Raw genomic sequence first — 7,669 nt, 5'->3', positions numbered from 1 at the left:
TGTATATGTTAAATTTTTATTTTTATTTTCCTCGAGTTTTTAATAACAAATAAACTTAGTCTTCTCTGACTGAAGAAAGCCTGGCTAAATTGGGTCCTTTGAAAATCATTTGTTAACAAGTTAGGGTACCTCACCCGGTGACCAGTCGCAGCATTGAAGAAAGTGAAATTCCTACACCACGGTGGGCAGCACAATGGTTAGCACTGTTGTCTCACAGCGCCAGTGACCCGGGTTCGATTCCCGGCTTGGGACACTGTCTATGTGGACTTTGCACATTCTCCCCGTGTCTGCGTGGGTTTCCTCCAGGTGCTCCGGTTTCCTCCCACAGTCCAAAGGTGTGCGGGTTAGGTTGATTGGCTATGCTAAGTTGTCCCTTAATGTCCTGGGATGTGTAGGTTAGAGGGATTAGTGGGGTAAATGTGTGGGGTAGTGGGGCTAAGGCCTAGGTGGGATTGTTGTCGGTGCAGACTTGATGGGCCGAATGGCCTCCTTCTGCACTGTAGGGTTTCTAGGATTTCTATCCCGCGTTCAAGTATTGATTGCTTTTCCGGTCGCCACAGCAGCAGTGAATGGTACAAAGCTCTTCAAAAGATGATGAAAGTGCTTCATTTTTCCCAAACTGGTGCTTCATCCTTTCCCCAGTGTGCAACACAGGAGAAGATTGCAGAGTGAATTCCACTGTCTTCTCTGAATCACTTGTGCCCTGAAGGCTTCGCTTTTGAATCAGTTTGTCTTTTGATTGGCTTTCAGGTCATTGTAAGGGTCGCAGCTCAGGAGCCAGCTGTTGTAAGAAGCTGCTCTCACACCAATGTGCTTATCTTCCAAGGAGAAGATAACGGAACACACCTGCCCTCCACATCCTCCAAGAGAGCTGAGAACAATGTTAGGGATTGACGCATTTGGTGGCAGTGACTTGGTGTAGGGGTGGGAGAGGTAGGAATTGGATGAAAATGGTAAACAGTACACGATGTTAACAGATAGAAATGTAGCTTAACAAAATAATATAATTGTTGTGAGATTATACTTGAAGGGAGATGTAGAGTAAAGGGTTAATGATTATGTAAATACACAATGACAGAGAGGAGGCTCCATTCCCAGCCCACTGTTCCAGGAAGTGAAATTTCGGGACTTTGATCCCTGAAACAACTAAAGTTGAGTCTTACATGAGATTGACTTTTACACGGGTATTCCACTCAATACCTTTCCATTTGACTTGCCTGTATTCTGCAGGCTTTGCTGACAGTTTATTATTGAAACAGCAATGCTCTCCAGAGATCACAGAAAAACATTACCCAGGGAAAGTCTTTCCAGGATCAGTTTTTGAAAAAGTAATCTATGATTAAAAAGCTGATTCGAGTGAAATGGTCATCCTTTTGGGAAAGGAAACCTAATGGTATGGTCTATAGGTGATAATTTTAGAGATACTTTGGTCTCCTAGAAGCCATAGCTGACAGCCTCCCTATTCCTTCAAATAATTCTGACAGGGTTGGACAGATTGGATACAGGAATGTTGTTTCCTTTGGCTGTGGGGTTTCTAGAACAATGGTTCATAGGAACATAGGCACTAGCAGAAGTAGGCAATTCAGCCCTTTGAGCCTGCTGCGTTATTCAATCACATTTAATTAAACTAGAAAGAGTGCAGAAAAGATTTACTTTAGGATGCTACGAGGACTTGATGGGTTGAGTTATACGGGAAGGCTGGATAGACTGGACTTTTTTTCTCTGGAGCGTAGAAGGCTTAGAGGTGATCATATAGAGGTCTTTAAAAAATGAGCGGCATAGATCAGCTAGATAATCAATACCTTTTCCCAAAAGTAGGGGAGTCTAAAACTAGAGGGCATAGGTTTAAGGTGAGAGGAGAGAGATACAAAAGGGTTCAGAGGGGCAACTTCTTTCACACAGAGGGTGGCGAGTGTCTGGAACAGGTAGTAGTAGAGGTGGGTACAATTTTGTCTTTTAAAAAGCGTTTCGACAGTTACATGGGTAAGATGGGTATAGAGGGATATGGACCAAATGCGGGCAATTGGGACTAACTTAGTCGTTTAAAAAAAAAGGACAACATGGACAAGTTAGGCCGAAGGACCTGTTTCTATGCTGTAAACCTCTATGACTCTGAGATCATGGCTGATCTCTCCCTGGTTTCAAATCCACCTCCCCATCTGTTCCCATAACCCCGCAAGCCATTTTTAAAAATCAGAAATTAATCTATCTCCTTCTTGAAATCATTCAATGATTCAGGCTCCACCGTGCTATGGGGCAGCGAGTTCCATAAATTCACCACCCTCTGTGAGAAGTAGCTCCTCCTCATCTCAGTCTTAAATCTACCGTCTCTCGACCTATACCTGTGACCTCTATGTAAACCTCTATGACTCTATGACCTCTTGTTCCCACAAGGGGAAACATTTGGTCTATGTTTACTTTATTAATCCCTTTAGTATTTTATATTCTTCAATCAGATCCCATCTCATCCTTCTAAACTCCAGCGAGTCCAAGCCCAAAACTGCTTAATCTCTCCTCATACGTCAACCCTTTCGTCCCCGGAATCAATCTGGTGAACCGTGGTATTAGGGGTAGGCCAATGAGGACTGAGAGGAGGAGAAATTTCTTTCATCAGATCGCGGTGAACCTGTGGAAATCTCTAAGGCTGTGGGAGCCAAGTTACTGAATATATTTGAGGAGGAAATAGAGAGATTTCTAAACTCCACATGTGTCAAAATGGGAAGAGCGCAGGAGTATTGAGATAGGGGGATCAGCCATGATTATATTAAATGGCAGTGCAGGCTCAAAGGGCTGAATGGCCTACTCCCACTTTCCAAGTTTCTATAAACCCATGGATGTGGATTCTCAAATAAACATGAATAAAACAAAGGAATCTTTATCTATTAGTCACAAGTAGGCTTACATTAACACCGCAATGAAGTTACTATGAAAATCCCCTAGCCGCCACACTCTGGTGCCTGTTCGGGTACACTGAGGGAGAATTTAGCACAGCCAATGCACCTAGCCAGCACATCGTTTGGACTGGAGGAGGAAAGTGGAGCACCCGGAGGAAACCCAGGCAGACACGGGGAGAAATGTGCAAACTCCACACAGTGACCCAAGCTGGGAATTGAACCCGGGCCCCTGGCACTGTGAGGTAGCAGTGCTAAGCACTGCGCCACCAGGAGGTCAGATGGGTACAAATCTTCTCCATGCAGTTCTGCACTATTATATCCAATCCTGAAACCCAGGTAGTCAGAAGGATGTGAATGGTGCTGGAAAGGGTACTGAGGTTTGTAGTAATCCAGTTCAAAGCCCACCATGGGCTGCTGAGGAATTTAAATTCAGTTCATTAAATAAACCTAGAACTTAGAAGAAGTTGTTTTGATTGTAGTTGTCAAACTTACTGGCGATAGTTATTGGCTCCAGCTCCAGATTCCACTGGTCACAGTACCATCTCTGCCCCAGCACCATTCACTCCACTCCCGTTCTTGTGCACCTCTTATGAGACCTCAACATGCACCCGATCATCCTGGAACTTTCTCATTGGATGAAAATGCAGCCTTACCTGTTGTTTGTTCTTTAGGTGTTGCATTTGGTTAGTTTCAATAAAGAGGTGCCTTGTGGGATAATGGCTCTTTCAGTGGCTGACGGTTTCTTGGGTTTGGAAGAAGTCACTCAGAGTGGTTTACAAAAGGTGGTTAAAACAAAGGTTTCGGAATTGGCGGACCAGCTACAGTTGACTATACCTGAAGGGGGTGAGGAACGCAGAGATAAGTGCAGTGGTAGCTTAACATTTGTCTCGATCATACACTACGAAAGGCTGGTGGATAGTTACAAATGTTAGTTAAGGAAGACATGAATTTGATTTGATTTATTATCGTCACATATATTAGTATACAGTGAAAAGTATTGTTTCTTGTGCGCTATACAAAGCATACCATTCATAGAGAAGGAAAGGAGAGAGTGCAGAATGTAAAGTTAGTCATAGCTAGGGTGTAGAGAAAGATCAACTTAATGCGAGGTAGGTCCATTCAAAAGTCTGACAGCAGCAGGGAAGAAGCTGTTCTTGAGCCGGTTGGTACGTGACCTCAGACTTTTGTATCTTTTTCCAGACGGAAGAAGGTGGAAGAGAGAATGTCCGGGGTGCGTGGGGTCCTTGATTATGCTGGCTGCTTTGCCGAGGCAGCAGGAAGTGCAGACAGAGTCAATGGATGGGAGGCTGGTTTGCGTGATGGATTGGGCTACATACATAAGAACATAAGAAATAGGAGCAGGAGTAGGCCATCTAGCCCCTCGAGCCTGCCCTGCCATTCAATAAGATAATGGCTGATCTGAAGTGGATCAGTTCCACTTACCCGCCTGATCCCTATAACCCCTAATTCCCTTACCGATCAGGAATCCATCTATCCGTGATTTAAACATATTCAACGAGGTAGCCTCCACCACTTCAGTGGGCAGAGAATTCCAGAGATTCACCACCCTCTGAGAGAAGAAGTTCCTCCTCAACTCTGTCCTAAACTGACCCCCCTTTATTTTGAGACTGTGCCCTCTAGTTCTAGTTTCCTTTCTAAGTGGAAAGAATCTCTCCACCTCTACCCTATCCAGCCCCTTTATTATCTTATAGGTCTCTATAAGATCCCCCCTCAGCCTTCTAAATTCCAACAAGTACAAACCCAATCTGCTCAGTCTCTCCTCATAATCAACACCCCTCATCTCTGGTATCAACCTGGTGAACCTTCTCTGCACTCCCTCCAAGGCCAATATATCCTTCCGCAAATAAGGGGACCAATACTGCACACAGTATTCCAGCTGCGGCCTCACCAATGCCCTGTACAGATGCAGCAAGACATCTCTGCTTTTATATTCTATCCCCCTTGCGATATAGGCCAACATCCCATTTGCCTTCTTGATCACCTGTTGCACCTGCCGACTGGGTTTTTGCGTCTCATGCACAAGGACCCCCAGGTCCCTCTGCACAGTAGCATGTTGTAATTTCTTTCCATTTAGAGAATAATCCAATTTGCTATTATTTCTTCCAAAGTGAATAACCTCGCATTTGTTAACGTTATACTCCATCTGCCAGATCTTCGCCCACTCACTCAGCCTGTCCAAATCTCTCTGCAGACCTTCTACACGATTCACTTTTCCACTAATCTTTGTGTCGTCTGCAAACTTTGTTACCCTACACTCAGTCCAGATCGTCTATATAAATGATAAATAGTTGAGGCCCCAGTACCGATCCCTGCGGCACGCCACTAGTTACCATCTGCCAACCAGATGACCTTTTGTAGTTTATTGTGGTCTTGGGCAGAGCAGGAGCCATACCAAGCTGTGATACAACCAGAAAGAATGCTTTCTATGATGCATATGGAGGCAAATGGGTGCAACATAAAATTGGTGAAGGCATAAAAGGAGAACCAGTGACTGTACAACAATGTGAATAAGGAAAGTGAGAAGTGCCGAGACAGATGCAAGCAGAGTTGACCAATTTGAAGCTTGTTCTCGAGTTGTTGCAATTAACTGAAAATAAACTGCAGGATTGTCAAAAACAGCTAGTCATCCATAAGAACAAGGTAGATCATTCAGCTTCATATTTAACAAATAGAAAAATGCTCAACGGAAACAAACTTTTTAAATATCATGGCAGTTTTCCTGGATGCTCACAGCAGCGCATGGAAATTAATATTTTAATTCCTAGAGACATTGCACAATCCACAAACTATCACCAAATACCATGCTTAACAATGAAGACAGTAAGATGTTTAACAACACCAGGTTAAAGTCCAACAGGTTTATTTGGTAGCAAAAGCCACACAAGCTTTCGGAGCTCTAAGCCCCTTCTAAGCCCCTTCTTCAGTTCACCTGAAGAAGGGGCTTACAGCTCCGAAAGCTTGTGTGGCTTTTGCTACCAAATAAACCTGTTGGACTTTAACCTGGTGTTGTTAAACTTCTTACTGTGTTTACCCCAGTCCAACACCGGCATCTCCACATCATAACAATGAAGAGCCAATGCTCTCCCAAACAATTTTGTGGGCTTGAAATTCTGAAAAATATGTTCAAGCACCTTTCAAATCTCAGCCTCTGAATCGATAAGCAGCTACTTTTAAAATGCAGATTATGTATTTGCCTGGCAGCAATGGTGGTTGGCACTGCTGTCTCACAGCGTCAGGGTCCCAGGTTCGATTCTGGCCACGGGTCGCTGTCAGTGTGGAGTCTGCACGTTCTCCCAGTGTCTGCATGGGTTTCCTCCGGGTGCTCCGGTTTCCTCCCACAGTCCAAAGTTAGGTGGGTTGCCATGATAAATAGCCCCTTAGTGTCCAAAGATGTGGTTAGGGGGATTAGCCGTGGGAAATGGTAGAGTTACGGGGATCCGGCCTGGGTCAGACTCTCTTTTAGTGAGTCGGTGTTGGGCCGAATGGCTTCCTTTTGCACTGTAGGGATCCCAACACACAGTAATTTTAAAAAATTAACCTTTATAGTTAATGAGTCAAACTTGGATGTCCAGAGTTCCAATTGTGGCTAGATCTAGGGGGACGCAGTTTAAAAATAAGGGGTCTCCCATTTAAGATGGGTGAGAATATTTTTTGTTCGCTCAGGAGGGTTGTGAATATTTAGAATGTTTTTCCACAGAGAGGGGCAGAGGCAATGTTATTGAATAACTTACGGCAGAGATAGGTAGATTCTTGACTAATGGATGTCAAAGGTTATTGGGTTCAGGTAAAATGTGGAACAGGGGCCAGTCAGCCATGATCGTATTGAATGACAAGTGGTCTAATGGCCTATTTCTGCTACTAACATGTGTTACCAACCATTTCCATTGGCAGAAAAGCAAAGGCCCCAGAAAATCTTAGAATCATAGAAGCACAGAAAGAGGCCATTCGGCCCATCGAGTCTGCACCGACCACAATCCCACCCAGGCCCTACCCCCGTATCCCTACACATTTACCCACTAATCCCTCTAACCTACACATCCCAGGACACTAAGGGCAATTTTTCGCATGGCCAATCAACCTAACCCGCACATCTTGGGACTGTGGGAGGAAACCGGAGCACCCGGAGGAAACCCACGCAGGCACGAGGAGAATGTGCAAACTCCACACAGACAGTGACCCAAGCCGGGAATCGAACCCAGGTCCCTGGAGCTGTGAAGCAGCAGTGCTAACCACTGTGCTACCGTGCCGCTAAAATGCCAGCGATCAGCCCAAATTCTTAAGGGGCCGATCCGGTTTAGAATGCCAGCAAGAAAAACGCCAAAGTCCTTTGCAAAAGCACTGATCCTGTGGTGCAAGCTAGCCGGCCTTATCCACCACAGGTCACCAGGCCATGCCAACCAGGGTGCAGTGGTTAGACTTCAACACACTCAAAATGTAAAATTCTAAACAAGTCATCATTTCACCAAAACTTCTCTGTGAAGCAAAGTACAAATAAAGTGAATAGGGTGATATATGTGAGAAAGTTATAGTGCAAGTGGCACACTAGTTAGCACTGCTGCATCACAGCGCCAGGGACCCGGGTTTGATTCCCAGCTTGGGTATCTGTCTGTGTGGAGTCTGCACGTTCTCCCCGTGTCTGCGTGGGTTTCCTCCGGGTGCTCCGGTTTCCTCCCAGTCCAGAAAATATGCTGGTTAGGTGCATTGGCCATGCTAAATTGCCCCTTAGTGTACCCCAACAGGTGCCGGAGATTTTC

The sequence above is a fragment of the Mustelus asterias genome, chromosome 20 (genome assembly GCF_964213995.1).
Source record: "Mustelus asterias chromosome 20, sMusAst1.hap1.1, whole genome shotgun sequence".
In the NCBI taxonomy this organism is placed as follows: Eukaryota; Metazoa; Chordata; class Chondrichthyes; order Carcharhiniformes; family Triakidae; genus Mustelus; species Mustelus asterias.
The sequence above is the reverse complement of the archived record's forward strand: the minus strand, read 5'-3'. Positions refer to the sequence as shown.